At 46.3% G+C, this 22,162-nt stretch overlaps 1 long non-coding RNA gene across 6 annotated transcripts in view; it reads right to left on the reverse strand.

Moving 5' to 3' along the window:
* Window positions 1-9,598: 9,598 nt before the first annotated feature.
* Window positions 9,599-22,162, reverse strand: part of LOC125628986 (uncharacterized) — a 28,521-nt gene continuing 15,957 nt past the window's right edge. For 5 of the 6 annotated variants that reach the window (XR_012665616.1, XR_012665614.1, XR_012665615.1 and 2 more), the window contains 2 exons: window positions 10,569-12,861; window positions 9,599-10,465 (listed from right to left, as the gene is read on the reverse strand). This is a non-coding gene — a long non-coding RNA (uncharacterized LOC125628986). The remainder of the gene's footprint in view (window positions 10,466-10,568; window positions 12,862-22,162) is intronic. The other variant, XR_007354329.2, reaches the window with a different exon arrangement.

The raw sequence follows: 22,162 nt of genomic DNA on the forward strand, positions 1-22,162 counted from the left end.
AAGTTAAACCAGAACATCTGGGGGGGGGGGGGGTAGGAAAAACAAGAAGAAACAGGCTACCTTGCATAATGACTTAGCCACTCCCAGTCTCTATTTAAGCCTAAATTAATAGTATCCAATTTGCAAATGAATTCCAATTCAGCAGTTTCTCGCTGGAGTCTGGATTTGAAGTTTTTTTGTTTTAAGATAGCGACCTTCATGTCTGTGATTGCGTGACCAGAGAGATTGAAGTGTTCTCCGACTGGTTTATGAATGTTATAATTCTTGACATCTGATTTGTGTCCATTTATTCTTTTACGTAGAGACTGTCCAGTTTGACCGATGTACATGGCAGAGGGGCATTGCTGGCACATGATGGCATATATCACATTGGTGGATGTGCAGGTGAACGAGCCTCTGATAGTGTGGCTGATGTTATTAGGCCCTGTGATGGTGTCCCCTGAATAGATATGTGGGCACAATTGGCAACGGGCTTTGTTGCAAGGATAAGTTCCTGGGTTAGTGGTTCTGTTGTGTGGTATGTGGTTGTTGGTGAGTATTTGCTTCAGATTGCGGGGCTGTCTGTAGGCAAGGACTGGCCTGTCTCCCAAGACTTGTGAGAGTGTTGGGTCATCCTTTAGGATAGGTTGTAGATCCTTAATAATGCGTTGGAGGGGTTTTAGTTGGGGGCTGAAGGTGACCGCTAGTGGCGTTCTGTTATTTTCTTTGTTAGGCCTGTCCTGTAGTAGGTAACTTCTGGGAACTCTTCTGGCTCTATCAATCTGTTTCTTTACTTCTGCAGGTGGGTATTGTAGTTGTAAGAAAGCTTGACAGAGATCTTGTAGGTGTTTGTCTCTGTCTGAGGGGTTGGAGCAAATGCGGTTGTATCGCAGAGCTTGGCTGTAGACGATGGATCGTGTGGTGTGGTCAGGGTGAAAGCTGGAGGCATGCAGGTAGGAATAGCGGTCAGTAGGTTTCCGGTATAGGGTGGTGTTTATGTGGCCATTGTTTATTAGCACTGTAGTGTCCAGGAAGTGGATCTCTTGTGTGGACTGGACCAGGCTGAGGTTGGTGGTGGGATGGAAATTGTTGAAATCGTGGTGGAATTCCTCAAGAGCTTCTTTTCCATGGGTCCAGATGATGAAGATGTCATCAATATAGCGCAAGTAGAGTAGGGGCTTTAGGGGACGAGAGCTGAGGAAGCGTTGTTCTAAATCAGCCATAAAAATGTTGGCATACTGTGGGGCCATGCGGGTACCCATAGCAGTGCCGCTGATCTGAAGGTATACATTGTCCCCAAATGTGAAATAGTTATGGGTAAGGACAAAGTCACAAAGTTCAGCCACCAGGTTAGCCGTGACATTATCGGGGATAGTGTTCTTGACGGCTTGTAGTCCATCTTTGTGTGGAATGTTGGTGTAGAGGGCTTCTACATCCATAGTAGCCAGGATGGTGTTTTCAGGAAGATCACCGATGGATTGAAGTTTCCTCAGGAAGTCAGTGGTGTCTCGAAGGTAGCTGGGAGTGCTGGTAGCGTAGGGCCTGAGGAGGGAGTCTACATAGCCAGACAATCCTGCTGTCAGGGTGCCAATGCCTGAGATGATGGGGCGCCCAGGATTTCCAGGTTTATGGATCTTGGGTAGTAGATAGAATATCCCAGGTCGGGGTTCCAGGGGTGTGTCTGTGCGGATTTGATCTTGTGCTTTTTCAGGAAGTTTCTTGAGCAAATGCTGTAGTTGCTTTTGGTAACTCTCAGTGGGATCATAGGGTAATGGCTTGTAGAAACTCGTGTTGGAGAGCTGCCGAGCAGCCTCTTGTTCATATTCCGACCTATTCATGATGACAACAGCACCTCCTTTGTCAGCCTTTTTGATTATGATGTCAGAGTTGTTTCTGAGGCTGTGGATGGCATTGCGTTCCGCATGGCTGAGGTTATGGGGCAAGTGATGCTGCTTTTCCACAATTTCAGCTCGTGCACGTCGGCGGAAGCAAAACCTACTGACCGCTATTCCTACCTGCATGCCTCCAGCTTTCACCCTGACCACACCACACGATCCATCGTCTACAGCCAAGCTCTGCGATACAACCGCATTTGCTCCAACCCCTCAGACAGAGACAAACACCTACAAGATCTCTGTCAAGCTTTCTTACAACTACAATACCCACCTGCAGAAGTAAAGAAACAGATTGATAGAGCCAGAAGAGTTCCCAGAAGTTACCTACTACAGGACAGGCCTAACAAAGAAAATAACAGAACGCCACTAGCGGTCACCTTCAGCCCCCAACTAAAACCCCTCCAACGCATTATTAAGGATCTACAACCTATCCTAAAGGATGACCCAACACTCTCACAAGTCTTGGGAGACAGGCCAGTCCTTGCCTACAGACAGCCCCGCAATCTGAAGCAAATACTCACCAACAACCACATACCACACAACAGAACCACTAACCCAGGAACTTATCCTTGCAACAAAGCCCGTTGCCAATTGTGCCCACATATCTATTCAGGGGACACCATCACAGGGCCTAATAACATCAGCCACACTATCAGAGGCTCGTTCACCTGCACATCCACCAATGTGATATATGCCATCATGTGCCAGCAATGCCCCTCTGCCATGTACATCGGTCAAACTGGACAGTCTCTACGTAAAAGAATAAATGGACACAAATCAGATGTCAAGAATTATAACATTCATAAACCAGTCGGAGAACACTTCAATCTCTCTGGTCACGCAATCACAGACATGAAGGTCGCTATCTTAAAACAAAAAAACTTCAAATCCAGACTCCAGCGAGAAACTGCTGAATTGGAATTCATTTGCAAATTGGATACTATTAATTTAGGCTTAAATAGAGACTGGGAGTGGCTAAGTCATTATGCAAGGTAGCCTGTTTCTTCTTGTTTTTCCTACCCCCCCCCCCCCAGATGTTCTGGTTTAACTTGGATTTAAACTTGGAGAGTGGTCAGTTTAGATGAGCTATTACCAGCAGGAGAGTGAGTTTGTGTGTGTATGGGGGTGGGGGGGATGTGAGAAAACCTTGATCTATGCAGGAAATAGCCCGACTTGATTATGCAAAGAGTTGTCACTTTGGATGGGCTAGCACCAGCAGGAGAGTGAATTTGTGTGGGGGGTGGAGGGTGAGAAAACCTGGATTTGTGCTGGAAATGGCCCACCTGTTGATCACTTTAGATAAGCTATTACCAGCAGGACAGTGGGGTGGGAGGAGGTATTGTTTCATATTCTCTGTGTGTATATAAAGTCTGCTGCAGTTTCCACGGTAAACATCTGATGAAGTGAGCTGTAGCTCACGAAAGCTCATGCTCAAATAAATTCGTTAGTCTCTAAGGTGCCACAAGTACTCCTTTTCTTTTTGCGAATACAGACTAACACGGCTGTTCCTCTGAAACCTGTCATGTAGTAGTAGGATTTTATGTTTGTATTTTGTATAATTTAGAATGAAGAATAAAGAATAATAATGTAGCATGCATTAAATGTATTGGTGTGTGATTTGACCATATGGCCCCTATTGTGGCTGATATGACACAGGTCATACAAAAAGTGCAAGTTGGAATATAAGATTAGAGGGTCTTTCATGCCTAAATATTTCTCAGTTATTGATCTGGCCGTTTCTTTGCCATACCCCTACATCCAGACTCACAAGATTGGTTTGCCTTTGCAATAAAGGAGCAACAATGGGCCTTTTGTCGGTTGCCCTGGGATATCACAACAGCCCGGCTATTGCCCATCGGCATATTGTGGATATACTAGACCAGTTGAGTCCACAAGAAAGGACTTGTGTGTTTTCATAGGTAAATGACATTTTGATATTTGGGGAAACTGAGACAAACTCAAACACTAACAAAAAAAGTTTTGGCACTAATTCAGGAAATGGGGTTCAAAGTAGCCTTAGACAAGGCTCAGCTGGTGATACCTCAGGTTACATACCTGAGCATAGTCGTTGGACAAGAAGGAAAACAGGTAAATCAAAGGAAGGTAAGGGCACTAGTAGACATGCCGGCTCCTACCGACGCCCACTCTTTAAAATTACTGCTAGGACGATTCCATTTTCTTAAGCCACACATTTATAAATATGCTAAAATAACTCACCCATTGTAAAAACTGCTAAAAAAAGAAACACAATAAAAAGGGGAAAAGAGCAGAACTCTGCTTTAACCCTGCTAAAACCGAAGGCTCTCACAGCCCCAGTCCTGCATTTCCCTGATGACTCACAGCCTTTTGCTATTCGTTTGGCGGCTAATAACATGGCCTTGGCTGCCACACTATTACAAAACAATATAAAGGGAAAGCTAGGGCCGGTAGCATATAAATCCAGAAAATTACAAGAAGCAAAAATAAATTTTAATCCCTGTGAACGTGAGTGTCTAGCAGCCATCTGGGTAGTACAATCTTTTGAGACACTCACAGGAACGGCCCCTATTACTATCCAAAGCACCCGCACTCCTCTGAAGTACATTTTGTCAGGAAAATTAATGGAAGGTAAAGTCTCAAACACCCGGATGGCTCAATGGACGCTTATTTTAGTTAACAGAGGGGTGACCACAGAAACAGTGTCCAAGCCAGACATGCTAACATATGGCCTAATTAAAAAAGAGAATCAAGATGAATGTCCAGAGGTCACTCTGGAGCAAAGAATTGCCTTGGTAGAGGCACCCCCACTAAAAAAAATTAATACCGTGGGTCAAAAAAAGCACATCTGTTTTACTAACAGAAGTGCAATAATAGTAAAAAAAAAAAAAAGAAAAAAGTGTAAAATACATTAACTTAGAAGAGGAAGTCATTCAGGGACTTCTAGACCATGGATCGGCTCAGCATGCTGAACTCCAAGCAATTTATCAGGTTTTAAGACTGTATGAAAATTCCCCATGGCCCATGTATCTGACAGTGATTTTTGCTGACAATGATTTTTGTTTAAAGGGGATACAGTTTTGGATACAAGATTGGTATAGGAATGGGTGGAAAGCAGTAGATGGAAAGGATATTGCATATTCAGAGGAATGGAAATGGATTTACCAGTGGGTAACAAAGAACCCTAAACAGTTAAAGGTGCAATACGTAAAGGCACACAGTAAAGGAACAGGTATGGAGGCCCCTGGACCAATGAGGTAGATACAGGTTTCAGAGTAGCAGCCGTGTTAGTCTGTATTCGCAAAAAGAAAAGGAGTACTTGTGGCACCTTAGAGACTAACCAATTTATTTGAGCATAAACTTTCGTGAGCTACAGCTCACTTCATCAGATGCATTCAGTGGAAAATACAGTGAGGAGATTTATATACACACAGAACATGAAAAAATGGGTGTTATCATACACACCGTAAGGAGAGTGATCACTTAAGATGAGCTATTACCAGCAGGAGAGTGGGGGCGGGGTGTGTGTGTGTGAGAAGAAAACCTTTTGTAGTGATAATCAAGGTGGGCCATTTCCAGCCGTTAAAAAGAACATCTGAGGAACGGGGGGGGGGGGGGGGAAGAATAGTTTTACTTTGTGTAATGACCCATCCACTCCCAGTCTCTATTCAAGCCATATTGGAATCCAGGAAGTGTGTGGGCTTTGCCCGCCCACTGCTAAAGGATCCCCCCACAGCCTAAGGGGGGGGTCCACAAAATAATTACGGGGGACAACTAATGAACAACAGGGACAGGAGTGCGGTCAAAGGGTCAAACGAAGGGAACCGGATGGGGACACCGAGCAGAGAACCCCGGATAGCGCCTAAGGTAGATACAATAGCCGGACAGCATGACATAGCAGTTGTAACCAAAGGTCAGAAAAGGAATGCCTGTGCTGACACATCTGAGTCAACAGATGGCACTACAGACCATCCTAACCGAGTTCCAAAAAAACACAGGTTTCAGAGTTCAGAGTAACAGCCGTGTTAGTCTGTATTCGCAAAAAGAAAAGGAGGACTTGTGGCACCTTAGAGACTAACCAATTTATTTGAGCATGAGCTTTCGTGAGCTACAGCTCACTTCATCGGATGCATACTGTGGAAACTGCAGAAGACAGCTTTCGTGAGCTACATTATAATGTCTTCTGCAGTTTCCACAGTATGCATCCGATGAAGTGAGCTGTAGCTCACGAAAGCTCATGCTCAAATAAATTGGTTAGTCTCTAAGGTGCCACAAGTACTCCTTTTCTTTTTGAGGTTTCAGAGTATCAGCCGTGTTAGTCTGTATTCGCAAAAAGAAGAGGACTTGTGGCACCTTAGAGACTAACATGCATCCGATGAAGTGAGCTGTAGCTCACGAAAGCTTTATGCTCAAATAAATTTGTTATTCTCTAAGGTGCCACAAGTACTCCTTTTCTTTTTTCCAAAAAAATTAGAAAGACAAGAGTTACTTAATGTATGTAGCCCATCAGTTTATGCATGAAGGAGTAGAAGGAACTTTAAGAACGCTAAAGCAAGTAGCCAAATGGGAGTGTATGGAGGATGATGTTAAAACATTGGTGTAGAATTGTGTGCGGTGCGCTCAGGACAAGGTTCATCCTCTGCACTGGCAACTCATGATGCACCAATGAAGGCTTGGGCCATGGCACAGGGTTCAAATTAGTTTTATTAATAAACTGCCAAGGAGTAAGGAAGGATTCCAGTACTTATTGGTGATAAATTGATTCCTTTTCAGGATGGGTGGAGGCATTTCCCACTAAAAAATAACAGCACCAGGGTGGTGGCCAAAAAGTTCTTTAATAAGGTAGTATGTAAATATGGCACCCCCAAAATAATAAATTCTGACAATGGGGGAGTGTGATGGGTCCGGCACTGCTGCACCTCTTTGTGGGAGGGGTGGATGTGGTGTCGGGGCCTCACCACTCTTAAATTCCCACGCCCATCCCTTTAAGGGAGTCATGATGTGACCCAATGGCCAGTTTCCCTGTGCTCGCCCCTTGGTCGGGGTAGTGGGCCCTAACAGTCAGAATCCATACAACTCGCCCCAAGTATTAGGGCAGCATAGCCCAACAGCCAAAGTCCATATAACTCTCCCCATGAATCAGGGCAGTGTGACCCAACGGCCAGAGTCCATAGCCTTCCCCCTCTCAGGCGGGGAAGTATCCTAATGGCCGGAGTGGTAGGGGGACCTGGGCCCACCCTCTCCACCGGGTCCCGACCCAGGGCTCGCCTATTGGCGGGGTTCCCCCTTGCGCTTAGCTTGGCGGGGATCCGCCCGCAACACGTCGAGTGTCCATGCGGCTTTAACGCTGCTTGTCTCTAAAGTTCCCCTGGGTCACTTCCTACCCTCAACGTCGTGTTCTCCAAATGGGCGGGGGAGGTCCTCCGGTCCATCCCCTCCTGTCGAGACCTCGGTCAGGGACGCAGGGTGCCTCCCGGCTTGGCTGGACCCTGGATCGTTGGCTGTCCCTCCTTGGGAGCTGGCAGTGTGCCTTCTTCTCCTCCAGTGTAAGGCCTGGCTTTACCTGCTTCTGGGAACTTTTAGTGCCCCGATAATTAGAACCAATATTTAAGGAATAATTCACTCCCCGCCAACCAATCATGGATTCCTACCTGTGATCCGGTGATCCTCATGAAATAGTATAATAAAAACACTAGCCAACCCTTAAGACCCTTAGGAAATACCAATGTGTATGCCTGGGAAGGGGAAGTGGGACTTAAAGTGTACCTTATAAACACAACAAAAATACCAAACCACTGGGAAATAGGGGTTAAAATAGAGGGTCCCTATGGGGATACCACCTGGAGTTCCAGCTACCCACAACTATCACATCCGTGGGACGAGCCTGTTAAGACAGGAACAATACTAACAGTTATTGTGGGGTACTGTCCAATACCCCATGGTGAATTGAACCTATCGTTCCCAGACACGTGCACCAGAACCTGGACCAGAGACTATGCATTCAAGAAAGGTACCCCAATTAAAATAAAGAAACCAAAAGTGTTTGTGACTCAAAGTGATCCAGTAAAAGTCTTGTTAAATCCACTATTAGTAAAAAATAAAAATTGGTATGAATTGGACTTAGCTAAAAGTGTCTATATTGGAACTCAAATGTTTACCCTACTCCCTTCCTATTACAACATCCTGGATAAAAACACATCAACACTCCAATGGCTGAGCAAAACGAAATGTAGTAGACACCATATTAGGAGGAGTTGGTTTTGGAGCAAAAATTACAAATACTATAAACCTAAAGATAATTAAGAATAAGTTAAGTTCCTTGTCACAACTGCAAGATACAGTAGTCTCATTCACAAGCATGCAAATACTACTATGGACTTCATTGAATATCAGGGTTGGAAGGGACCTCGGGAGGTCATCTAGTCCAACCCTCTGCTCAAAGCAAGACCAATCCCCAACTAAATCAGCCCAGCCAGGGCTTTGTCAAGCCTGACCTTAAAAACTTCAAAGGAAGGAGATTCCACCACCTCCCTAAGTAACGCATTCCAGTGTTTCACCACCCTCCTAGTGAAAAAGTTTCTCCTAATATCCAGCCGTTTTCCTGTTCCATCCCCACATGTACATGACCACATCTGATAATGTTTCAGCCCCTGCCCATGCATGGTATTCCGGCTAACCACAGTTAAACTTCCAAGAGTTAATACCTAACTGGCAAGTAGTTTTGACACATCAGTGTGGTTTCTCCGTGGTTACATATATCCCAAAATCCCCTAGAAATCCACTACGTAAAGTTTATGTGGTGGGTGTACATGCGTGTTACAAGCTATGTGTTACCAAATCTTATGACCTCATGTCAAGCACTTGGACTCAGTGCCTTATTAGGCCTTGCTTAGGGTTTGGCCTGTTGCCAAGCCTAAATGCTGCGATTCTGTGTCCTCCTGCTTGCATTTCAGCCAGCTTATATTGCTAAACACAATCGTGCACATACAATATAAACTGAGCTTGCTCCTATGAGATCAGGTCATGGTCGCAGGGAAACAGCTCACAGTTCAGGAGCCATTCCTGCAGACCGAAGAGGCAGAGTGCGCTGTACACAAACGGTTGGCAGATGGCGCCAAATGCAGACGGAAGCACAGGGATTGCTGGAATTCAAAGCAATGCATCATGGGGCATTGGGACAGGACCCAGGATGTCCAGCAACCCCCTCTGCCTTCCCACAACTCTTAGCAGCAGGGGAGGAAGAGATGCTCTGTGGGATAGCTGCCCAGAGTGCACCACTCCGAATACCACTGCAACATGCTATCGTGCAGGCAGCTAACAACGTGAACACACAACAGCGGTTTCCCTTCAGTGCTCTCTGAGCGGCGTTGTAACGGCCAGCACTGTAACTCTACCAGTGTAGGCAGACCCTTAGTCCCCAAACACAGGGAGCTGAGAGCTCTGCACCATTAGCAGCAGGCAGGAGCAGCTCGTCTGCAGAGCAGGAAGTTGAGAAATCAGCTTCTTTTGCTGAGCCTGCTTTGGGTGTGAACACAAATATAGTAGAACCTGAGAGCTACAAACACCAGAGTTACGAACGGACCAGTAAACCGCACACCTCATTTGGAACTGGAAGTACGCAATCAGGCAGCAGCAGAGACCAAAAAAAGCCAACACAGTACAGTATTGTGTTAAACGTATACTACAAAAAATAAAGGAAAACTGATTCTGTGCTTGTTTCATTTAAATTAAGATGGTCAAAAGCAGCATTTTTTCTGAATAGTAAAATTTCAAAGCTTTATTAAGTCAATGTTCATAAATGGGAGGTTCTACTATACAGCAGTGACAGCTGAGACACCCTGAGCACCTTTCCCAGCCCCGCAGAAGAGCTCTGTACAGCTCAAAAGTTTGTCTCTTTCATCTACAGACATTGGTCCATTAAAAGACATTACCTCATCCACCTTGTCTATCCAGTATAGCAGCTGTTAAAGTACCTTTTAAACCTTCCCACTCCAACGAACTAAGGGTACAGTGATTTCAGAGTTTCCCAATGGAAGGAGTTTTAATTTTCCTCGGGGAGTAGATCAGATTCCACAACCAGGTCTTTTCTGACCAGAGAAATTTGGGTGTAAGTGACCCTCCAACCTTGGCAAACCTTAGCATTCACCTTGGAATCTTTAATAAACTCTTTATCAACCACCAATAGGTCAGACCTTACAGCATTCACTAGGGTCCCCTCAGTCCAAAGTAGCCACATTAACCTGGGCTGAACAGGGTTTATATTCGGATACCCATTGCTTAGGATAATTTCTTTTCATGTGCTCAGTGGAGTCAGATAAGTAGCACTTTTTGGGCCATCCTGCTGTGCTAGAGGCCTGTAATTTTGACTACTGGGAGGTGATCAGTTCTGTGGTGGTGGGTGCTTGGACTCACCACCACACCCTCCCTTTTCCCAGACATAAAACAGGGTCCCCCTTTTGTACTGGGCTTCTGCCCCTCCTTCTGGGGTCTGTGCTCACTGAACAGTCTGGCCTGTATGTAGGAGTCTTGATATCAGCTATACTCCATACAGTGGCAGGGGGGTTATCAAAGATCGGCGCTCTGACTCCTTCAGTACATCTACTCAGGAAACGTTCCTGTGGAAAGAGGTCAAATAACTGGTCAGAATCTTCTACCCCTCTTCCCTTTGCCCATTTTTCATTAATCACATGTTGTGCACACATGTTCTCTCGGACTCACCTTGTCATGCTTTTGAGAGTTCTGAACCTTAAAACGATACAGCTCTGGGGTGATCTGAAACCTTTGAAACACAGCTTGTTTCAACTCGTCCTTTCAGTGCCTGCCCCTTGTCCATCTCATTAACCACTCCCAATGCTCTACCAGTCAGCTTGGAGATCAGCGTGGGTACACTCTTTTCCTCTGGAATCTTGTACAGTTCATATATTCTTTCAAGAGTGGAGAGAGAGAGACGGATTGTATCAGAGAGTAAGGCAAAGTCTGTCTCAGCTGGTGCCCCTTTTGGAGGATTGCCTGCTGTCTGGGGGTTCGGTATATACCTCTCCAGCATCTTGCTCATGATCTTTTGGTTCACGCTTTTGCTCCTCCAACTCCATGGATTGCTGGCATACAGCTTCTTCCAGCTCCAGCTGTCTCTGATGTGCTGCTTCATTCTCTTTGGCTGCAATTTCCACCATTCGCTGTTGATGCTCACCCTCCTTCTCTTTTTCTGCTAGGTCCATTTTACAGAGCTCTGCCCTGGTCTTGTCCAGGTCCAGAGCTGTCACGCTGGTGGTGGTGGCACCACGTGGGTTCCCAGAGTCTTCACGCTCACTTGGAGCTCGGCTGCCCTTCATGCGGCTTGGCATATTCCATGAGGAGGGTCTTAACCCAGCCGTATCTTTTCCTGCAGCAAATAGCCAGCACTCAGCACACAGCTCCTCCTATTGCTTCTTGGTGTGATTAGCATGTATTTCTCTGCTCATCCAGCCTCTTCTGCCACTCTAGTCCCTTACCTGAAACAAACACACAGACAACAAAGAGTAACCCTTTCTTCCCTTCTTTCCAACCTTCACATTCTCTAGGCTCTTGGTCACTGGTTTATAAGCACTGTGAGCATGGGATGTGGTTAGCTAGCAAGCAGGGTAAAGATCCTACTGACTACACCACTGGGCTGGTTCCTGGGGTATCCCGGACTGAGTCAACTCGTTAGCCCTGCTTCTAGGGTGAGGGAGTCTTGGTAACTGGGGGTCAGCTCCCTAACATGACCAGCCTGTCAGCCACCCAAGCACTCTCCTCTTGGGTGTGCCAGTCCTGACTTCACCTTGCAGGTTAACAAGAGGTGCACCCCAGCCCGAGTCCCTTTGAAACATTACCTTGTGATATCCAGCCCCTGACACTAGCTACTCACAGAAATCCCAGATCCTCTGCCCCCATAGGAGCAGTGCACCCCAGTTTACTAGTTTTACCTTAACCTCCCCCCTTCCTGTACAACACTTGTAATAAAAACAAACAGTTTATTTATGTATTCAACTAGAAACAACAGAGAGAGTGATGGAAACAAAAGGTTACAATACAAAACGATAAAACACAAACCTGAATCTACACTTACTAAAAGCTACCTTTTCTAGCTAACAAAGTTTCTCCCACCCACAAACTTCAATCTCTTGCAGAGCTAGCTGACTTCACAGGAACCAGGAACCAACTTTTCATGAGATCACCCCAGCTGCTCAGGATGTCTCTTCAGTTCAAGGATACAGAATGCCTCTCCCCTCCATTATACTGCAAACAGTCTTTTGTCTCTGCAGTGGCTCGAGAGCCTGAGTACTACCCCTAGGGTACAAACCCCAACTGGGCGGGGACTTCTATATTTAGATTTCACCGATCAATCATCAAGTGTGAACTCCACAAGCACTGTAGTGGCCTTAACATGGAATCACAAACAGTCCCCTTGGATACGAGCCATGGAGGTAAGCTTACCTTCGTGATAGATAGTCCTTTACACCAATGATCACAGCAATATTCAGGTTACTTCCAGTCCCAAAAGACCAGTCACTTACCCCATGTCCATTGCACCTTAGATCTCACACCACAGACAACACCTGTAGTCAATCTCATAATAAACTCTAAAGATTTATTAACTAGGAAAAGGAAATAAGCTTAATGCAAGTAAACATATATACACAAATGCTTCCACTCTTAAGTCTCAAGTAGTAATACAAGCATCTATAATAAGCAAGCACTATATGTCCTTTAGGGGTACCCCAGGCCAAGCACTGGGGATTTTTTACTTTTTCTTAATAATCCGTGCCCCTCAGAGTGCAAATAACATTAAAGATCCAATTTCTCCTTGTTAAGGCCTTTTATACCTTCTCCCCTTCTGCTGCAAGATGCAAGTTCAGCTGTTGCAAGGAATTCAGTCTCCTCTTCATGGAAGACAGGGGAGCAATCAACAAAGTCTTTTGTCCTCTGATGTTCCACAATGGTTTGTCTGGTGTCGATGGGCCTTCTTGTGTTGGGTAGGACATAACACCTCCTGAGGCAAACGAGTATTTCATACTCAATAATGCTTCTCTCCTGACTGGAGATTTACAGTTACAGAGCAAACACTTAAATACTACCTTACAACATGGGCTATAACTATAAGCGAGGTTAACACATACAGCAACTTACAAGCTTTCCATAAAGTCTAAACACAAAGCACATTTTTATAACCATGTGACTGAGGTCCCAGGGGGGCCATGCTGCAGCTGCTCAATTAGGGCAGACTGCAAAGAATGGGGCAGACAATCCCCAAAACTGGCAGTTATTCTAATTCTTAGATTCACCAAGCCAGCAACAAAATAGCTTCCCCAATACCTTACTGGTTACCCAGAAGCCAGAAATACAGTTCCCTTAGAGCAACCCAGCCTTGAGCTCCCACCCAGACAGCCAAGTCAAATATGATGAGGATTACTGAAAATCTTATTCATCATATAAAAAGTCCTACCAATCCCAAAGGATTGGACACATTACCCACCAAGTTAATGAATATTTCAGATCTTACCCAAATCCACGCTTACAGCCAATTCTTATCAACTAAACTAAAATTTATTAAAAAAGAAAAGAGAGAGTATTGGGTAGAGATCATTATACATACAGATATGAATAGAGTTCTTAGATCAGTTTCATAGTAGAGATGGTGAGCTTTAGAGTTGAAAAAAGTACTTTCAGAATTAGTCCATGCGTAGCAGTCCAATGTCCTATATCACGGTGATCCAGATGGGACTGGAGACCTCATTCTTGTGACTCAAACTTCCCCTAATGAAGCTTAAGCAGAACTGAGATGATAGGATCAGGGCCCTAGAGTTCTTTTTATAGTTTTCTAGCAGCCTCTTGACAGCGTGCCGTCCTTGGGTGAACAATAGGCAATTATCCTAGCTTTGAAGTAGACCTCCTATTTCCTAAGCATCACCGATAATTAGCTACATGGATTAACATAAGGCAACTGCCCATCTTCAGCCATTTACAGCTAGTTTACTACAAACTTCAAAGAGAAATAAGGACGATGATATTACTACATTCACAATTCATCTAAACGTTAACATTGCCTTTTGATCTCTGAATTAACAGAATCCAGCGATACACAGGAACCATTTGGTTACATTGTCAAACTCTAACAATATATATGTAAACACACAAAAACCACAGTCATAATCCACTATGTCTTTAAAGGTTGAATCTGGGTCAACCAGCCTGCTAGTTGTGTAACCCTTTCTGGCCCTGTATCACAAACCTAATACCTAGCTTAACAACACTAACACCCAGGCGAGCCAGACTGGTTCCAGCTATGTCTTTGTCAAGGTTGAGGCCTAGGGGCTTTGACATGAGCTGCCACCTGGTCTGCCAGCATCATAGTCTCTATTCCTAGACTGGGTGATCCCCTCTCTGTTGTAATGTTCCTTTCTTTACCTCCAAGAGGTTTTGATTACTTGTAGTTCTCTCTGATGGTTTTCCATGGATAGTCTTGGGATGGAGCAAGGCTGGACAACTGAGCCTTGCATTACATCACTGGCCAACCAGGTCAGGTACAACTCTCTCCTGCTTAAACAGGCCATCACTGAGACATATTATCCCCTGGTGACTGACTTTTACTCCAAGTTTATAAAGCATGCTGTCAATATTAATACATTATTCCTTAAATATTACCTGTACATACGCATGTCTTATAATGAGTACGAATCTTGACAAGTTCTGAGCTTTCTGTAGATACCTTATACGTTACTGTTTATGGAGCAATATCCTGTATACTGTAGGTTGGTGTAGACAGTTTGTCAGGTCAGAGGTGAGAGATGTGTGCAAAGAACAGGGGTCCCTTTGCCAAGGAATCTCTATGTCACACCTCCCCTTTTGTTATTACCACCCCTTGGTGCTGCTCATGTAATTCCACTAGCAGCCTTTTCTGTAAGCTTTCTGGTATTATTACTAATAGGCGCTACAGTGGGGTGGCGACCCGCTCCGGCCCTGAAGGGGTAAAACAGCCCTGGGAAAGGGCTGCCCCAGGGAGCCAATAGGCTAGCCGCAGTTGGCCCTATAAAAGGGCTGCTAGCCAGGAGCTCAGGCAGTCTCTCTCTCTAGCTGTGGAGAGAGATGGACCTGGCTGTTTGAGAGCTGAGCAGGGTACCTGAGGTAGAGCCATGCTGGGGAAAGGCAAGAGGCGCTGGGGAGCTCCATCCAGCCTGGCAGCTACCCAGGCTGAGGCCTTGGATAAGGCCCAAAGCAGGTACTGAGGCTACAGAGGTGTAGCCTGGGGTTAGGCAGAGGCAGCTGGTCCAAACCCTCCTTGCCAATGATGAGTGGTTTACAGACTGCAGTCTGCCCCAGTGAGTGGGGGGGGGCTAGCTGATGACTGGTAGTAGCCACTGAGGCAAGGTGGGTTTAGAGGTTCCCCTGGGAGGGGAGACCCACAGTGAGGGGGTATTCCTAGGGCAGAGCCCTGAGGTAAAGGGCACTGGGGTCCAAGAGGGACACAGGGCCAGCGGCAGGTGAGACACCAGCCTGCAGAAGGAGCTGCATATGCTGGAGAGCTAATTCCCTGGATGACCAGCAGGAGGCACTGCACTGGTGAGTTGTCACTTTGCTACAGGTGCCATGGCAAATGACCATTGTCCATGGATAACTCCACTTTCCTGAAATAGCAAGGGCCCACTTGCTCTTTGATTGTGTGATTTGGCCACCCTGAAAGTGCTTAGTGCATCACCTTAACTAAAGAGGGGTCTTTGCTTGTTTCCAGAGCAATTTCCTTAGCTGTAATAGAGAGGTGATCTTGGAAAGAGACTGTACACACAGGGTTTTCCTCTCTGCTTCCCTGTGTAAAGACCCAAATGGGACAGCGCCTCTGATGGGGTATGATGCACACCTACTGGTAGGCAGCTGAGATCACAGCCCATCTCTGAAGCTCAGCTCAGTTCAGTGGAACCCCTGCCTTTGGGCCTAGAGTTTATGATCAGTGATGAGGGCAAACATTTGTCTAAACAGTTCCTCATGGAGTTTAATTACCCCCAAAATGGTGCCGAAAGCCTCTTTTTCTATCTGTGAATAGTTTCTCTCAGCCTTTGAGAACATTCTGGAGTGAATTCTCTGGGGTTCTCACTCCCATCTTTACCAGTGTGTGCAGTGACAGCCCCAGTGCCTACAGGAGAGGCCTCACTCACAGACCAGTGCTAGGGGATCCCAGACTGAAATGTTCCAGGAGCCTGGAATGACTCCGATTCTTTTTTGCAGCCTCAAAACCCTTGTTTTCCTTTTCTGTCCAAACTGGCTTTGTATTTGTCCATAACAGCGCGGACATCGGACTGCTTAATGTGGCTCCATTTGGAAGTAGCCTTCCATAGCAGTTTAACGGGGCCAGAAACAATCTAAACTCCAAGACATTCTGTGTTACTGGTGCATTCTCAGTGGCTTCTTTTAACGGGTTTACCCTTCTCCACCGCCACAATGCTCCAAGCGAGTAACCTGATTTTGAAACACGTACACTTATCTTCGCAAAAATATAGCGTTAGAGTTAACAATCTCTGTAGAACCTCCTCTAGCCTCTCTAAAAGTTCTTCTGAATTCCTCTGTTATCAATAGGTCATCAAAATAACCGTCCTCACCATTCACCCCCTGCCGTGCCTGACCGTTACTCTTTGATACACAGCAGGTGCACTAGCTCCCCGCAAGGGGGTCATAAGGTCAGCTTTCACACCCAATGGCCCCTTATGTGGCTTCAAGGTCAGATATTTTTAATCTGGTTCCAGCACCCCCTGCTGGTAGGCTTGAGACAAGTCTAGTTTGGGACACATCACTCCACCAGCCAGTTCTGCAAATAAATCTTATAGTTTAGCAATTGGATACTGGTCCACTTTCAGCCCGGGGTTTATGGTGATGTTAGTCCCCACAAATTCTTCTGCTGCCATCACTCTTTGGGGTACACACAACTGGGGCAGCCCATTCAATGAACTTGAACTTACACCATTTTGCAATTCCTCCATTTGGTTTTCTGCTGTCTATCGCAGAGCATATGGCACAGGTCTCTGCCACCAATCCAGTGCTCTGTCACAGGACTGGTGCTATGAGCCCGGCTTTGCAACTTTCTCTGGGAGAACTCCTTCAGTGAGCCAGACCCCCCTAGTGGCCTCACTTTTCTTCCAGGGAAAGCACATGGCTTCATCACCTCCTTAGGCTGGACCTCTGGGCCTTCAGCACCCCGTGTGCACCACTCAGCAAGTCTCTGAGGGAGACTTGTACGATTGCAGGGAGCAATGCTCCTCCTCCACCAGCATCCACAGGGACACCCAGCCAGTGCTGTCACACAGAAAAGTTTATTAGTTGGCTGGAACACAGCAAAGGAAGTCCTTGGCAAGCACAGAGAAAAGGAAGTTACAGCAGAGTCCATTCTGGTCAGTACAGAGCCCAGAGCTCGGTCTTTCTGATCACTCTGTCCCAGTTCAGGTGTGTGCCCAGAAGCCCTCAGCGGCCAACACTTAATCACACCCTGGCACCTCCCCAGTTCTTTGTTCTCCAGCTGGGCAAACACTGTTTGCTTCCGGCCGAGAGGTGGGCCATCCATGGTCATTGGTATCAAAGTTTCGGTGATTGGGTTTGCCATGGTCTTCTTGAAAACTCCATTGATATGGGGTCCAAGCCACAGACAGCTAGGAGCCATTCACACCAGAGTCTCTGAGCCTCTGAAGAGAGCAAACAAGCCTTTTTACCCCCTAGGGTAACCCTGAAGCTCATAGGCTTCATTAAAAATATTACAGAAAATTCCCATTTTGTCACAGTCTAGCCTTCAGGGGTTTAGAAATGGCCTTGTCAGACCCAACCAGCCTTGCTGCTGGGCCTTTTAACAATCCCATGTCTGTATTACATACAGCTTTGTAGTTTTCTTGCAGTTCCCCTCCCTGTCTGGCATGTGGTGCACCACACTCCAATCCAGTCAAACGTTGGATACCCACTTTCTGCTCATCAACGGGGGACCATTTCCTTCCATTACAATTAACTCTAATGGGGAACAGCTACCTTTATATATTGCAGTGACTGGGAGACTGCCTAATACTCCTTCTGCCCATTCTGTGTAATTCTGTAAAGCACCTGAGTGTATCAATCGTCCCCCGGGTGATTTGTAACCCCCTGAGCGACCTCGGGCATTGACTCTTCTGTATCTAGTTCCAGGGTCACATAATTTCCCTTTGCATTAAGATAACACGGGGGATGATATGTCCAAGCCTGTGTCATTATCATCCTCACCCCCTGTGGAGGCCCTTCTTCCTAGCTCCATGGGGCCAGGCTATTTTCAAATGTTTGTGCATTTTTCCTTTGGATTCAAAGAGTGCAATCTTCATGGCTCCCTCTAGTGGCAGTTTCTTGTTATACACAATATTCAACAGCCTCTTAATTCAGGATAAAGAAAAGGAGGACTTGTGGCACCTTAGAGACTAACCAATTTATCTGAGCATGAGCTTTCGTGAGCTACAGCTCACTTCATCGGAGTGTTTTATACCAAAACCAAACTGATCTCTGAGAGCCTCTGTCAGAAACTTACCAAACCGACAGTTTTTTCCGGCTTGCCAAAAATTCAAAGATACTTTCCCCTTCTCTTTGGTTTCTTCAATAAAACTTATCTCGCTCTTTTAAAAAATTGCGGGGAGGAACACGTAATATGTCTCTAGAGGCTCATGTCCAGCTCACCAGGCTCTCATGGAAAAGAGAAGCCTTTCAGCACTGTAAATGTGGTTTTCCCGCCAATGTTGGGAACAGAGCCTTTGGTGTCTCAGTAGCTGCTATAGCCCTGGCATAAAAATGCTGCTCAAGTCTGAGTGCAGATTTGCCAAATCTTCCTCTTTTTCATTATCTTCGCTCTCTCCAGGCAGGTGGGTCCGCTCCCCACAGGCACCACCTAGCGGTCAGGCAAGGGCATGACAGGCACTCTTCTGTCTTGGCACTTTCTGTTGATAGACACACCAGCCCTGCAGTGCTCTGTCCCTTTCTGTGATTCAGCCAGCCAGGTCACAAACTGTGTGAGGGTGAGTAAAGACTCCAACAGAGACTAAATCTACTGGCCAGCAAGGAGCTTCAGGTTTCACCTGGCCGAAGTCCCAGAGCCAAGACTCTCTGGGATATGGGGTCTTCCTCGTCCTGAGTCTCAGTATCCGGGATAGGCTTTGTGCCTCCAGCTCCTTCAGGGCAGGTAGGAAAACCCAGGCCCATCCCTCCACCAGGTTCCAGTCCAGCACCCAAAGGATTCCCGCTCCCTGCACTGTTGTGCAGCTGCCTCCCGAGTCACTTCCTACCAGCCTCCCCAAGCAAGAGGGCACAGCAAAGACATGCAAACAAAACAAAGAATATTTCTCCAACCTCACAAAATTCCAGAAGCCTTTTCCCACAGCAGGCTGGGTAGACCATCCACAGTCAGGGCCCCCCACTGCTGGGCCTCCCCCTCAGGGTTCCTTCTGCAGAGCCTCAGAGTGCAGGTCTGCTCACCTCCACTGGCCACCTTCGTGTTGCCAACCCTCGTCATTTGGAAAATCATGAGTCAGACCCCACAAAATCAGGAGATTTGCCTTAAAAATTGAGGGCTTTTTTTTTTTTTTTAAAAAAGTGGGTTCTCTATTTCCCTTCTGGCCCTTTAAAAGGTGCTCTCAGGTCCCATTTTCCTCTGCCACCACGCAGGCTAGAAACTTACCTTTCTAGTACAAAAAGGTACTAGAGGCCAGAGCCCCACTGCTGGGGCTGAAAAAATCCTGAGATTTGATAGTTCGCTCACGAGTGAGGTTTAATTTTACTTAGGAATTGCATCACTCGTGATAAATTCACAAGAGTTGGCAGGTCTGCTACCTAAAAGTGAGCTACTCTGATCCCATTTTCAGCTCCTGCAGCCTGTGCGTGCATTGCAGGTGTGGTGGTGCAGAGCATCCTGGGTCCAGAGCAGCTCCTTAACCCCTTCCAATCCAATGTGGTTTACTTTTTAGAGTTCAGAATGATAACATACAAGAATACGAAATAGAGACCAAGCAGGCTCCTCCCTCTGGCAGAGAAGCACAACACACCCCTTCTTGCTGCAGGCTGTTTCCAGACGGATTCAGATCATACACTTCCCTACAGAGCTCCTAGCCTGCAAGCAGGGCCAGGAAACCCCCTGAGAATTTAAAATGATAGATCAGTTTTCAATATACCACCACCACTTTCCAGCCAGCACTCAGCCCAAAAGCTCGCTTTCTCCTAGCTTTTCTCAAGATCAAACTGATTTTTTTTTTTTTTGCACCATCTTGGCTTCCTTGCTGCTTTCTCCATGTGCTTCTTTGGTGTTTCTGCTACAGTACAGATGCACAACCTCAGTCCAATCACTTCCCCACCCCCGTGGAACTTCTTAGACTGCAAGACCCAGCCACTACCCAAGCTTGCATAGGATGTGGTTGTTGGGCAGTGGTTTTCCATTGTTTCAGCTATCATAAAGCAAAGAAGCATTTAATTGCCCCCTCCTTTAGCTTCAATGGAAGGCAGCTGTCATACCCAACACCTTCAGCAAGGTGTGATTGCCCAGCCCCCAGTGCAACAATGTGTAGCCAGGGCTGGCATGTTGAGGATATTCAGCAAAATTATTTTACAAAGAGTAAAAGTCCCAACAGTGCAGGTTGCCAAAACCCTTCATGGGAAAAAGCAGGAACAGCACACGACAGGAAGGAGACACATTCCCTTGCACAGCGAGGAGCCAAACCAAGAAAGGAGGTGACACATCCATGCATGTTTCTCTTCTGTTCATTCAGTCCTAGCAGGTGCTTCCAAAGATTTCTCTGCCCCTGAAGCAAATGGAAGCATGCCAGGAGGGGAGGAAAGCCTACGGCCTATGCACCATCCACTCGCAGGACCTCAGCACCACTCTGCTAATCCTGGCCCAGGAACATTGGTGCATAAGGGTGAAAATGCCTGCTCCTGGAGGAGCAAAAATGCCCCACAATCAGCCAGGCAGGTGTGGGAAATGAGACACTGGAGGCTGTAAAACCTTTGGGGAAAGGACCATCCCTTCCTTTGTGTCTGCAAAGCACCTAGCATATTGGGGAGACTGCTGAAAATCAATAACCAGTAACAGGTGGTATCACCAGAGCCAGAACTCTCTCCCAGACAAAGATGTGTTCATTGAGTGCAAGGCCATAAAGGACCACTGTGATCAGCTAGTCTGACCTCCCGCATAGCACAGGCCAGAGACCTTAGAATCATAGAATATCAGGGTTGGAAGGGACCTCAGGAGGTCATCTAGTCCAACCCCCTGCTCAAAGCAGGACCAATCCCCATCTAAATCATCCCAGCCAGGGCTTTGTCAAGCCTGATCTTAAACTTCAAAGGAAGGAGATTTCACCACCTCCCTAGGTAACGCATTCCAGTGTTTCACCACCCTCCTAGTGAAAAAGTTTTTCCTAATATCCAACCTAAACCTCCCCCATTGCAACTTGAGACCATTACTCCTTGTTCTGTCATCTGCTACCACTGAGAACAGTCTAGATCCATCCTCTTTGGAACCCCCTTTCAGGTAGTTGAAAGCAGCTATCAAATCCCGCCTCATTCTTCTTCCCCAAAATAATTCGTGTTTGAACAACAGCAGACCTGTCAGGAAAACATCCAACCTGGATTTAAAATTTGCCAATGATGGAGAATCCATCACAACCATTGAAACTTAACTTACCAAGGATAACTTCCCCTCACTGTGAAAAATTTACACCTTATTTCTAGTGGCAGATTTCAAGCCAGCTGGCTGCTTGTCCTCACAGATTGAAGGAATAACTGGGGGTTCATCTGCAGTCCAGATCCAGTTTCAGAAGTTTATTGTCTTACTCCTAAGGAGGAGAACCCCAGCTGTTTGTTTTTTCCTGCAGCCCCCTTAATCTGTCCATTAGCATTTTGCTCAGACTGTCCCTTTGTACCATTGTGAACCAGACAATACTCAATTTTCACACGACCAGCCCAAGTGAGATAGCGTCTCTTCCCCTCTGTCTGACGGGTCTGTGGTTCACCTTTTGGTGACCTGCCTTAATGCACAGACGTAGAGAACATAATTTTTAGTATATACACAACTCTTTGCATATTTTCTGTCCATATGTATCACAATGATTATGATGACCAGTGTGACACAGACTTTCATTAGTGACCTTACATTATATTTTTTGGCAGACTGGGTCTGGTACGTAGATCCCAGACTCAGGGAATTCCTGTAACTCATGTGTACTTGTGTGTCCTCTGCCAGTTGGTATCAAGGGGTCTTTGGACCACACTGCTGCCTCTGAGAAAGCAGTACACCCCATTCACTAGCTTCACCTCAGTTC

This window comes from Caretta caretta, chromosome 20, assembly GCF_965140235.1.
Source record: "Caretta caretta isolate rCarCar2 chromosome 20, rCarCar1.hap1, whole genome shotgun sequence".
NCBI classification, from domain to species: Eukaryota; Metazoa; Chordata; order Testudines; family Cheloniidae; genus Caretta; species Caretta caretta.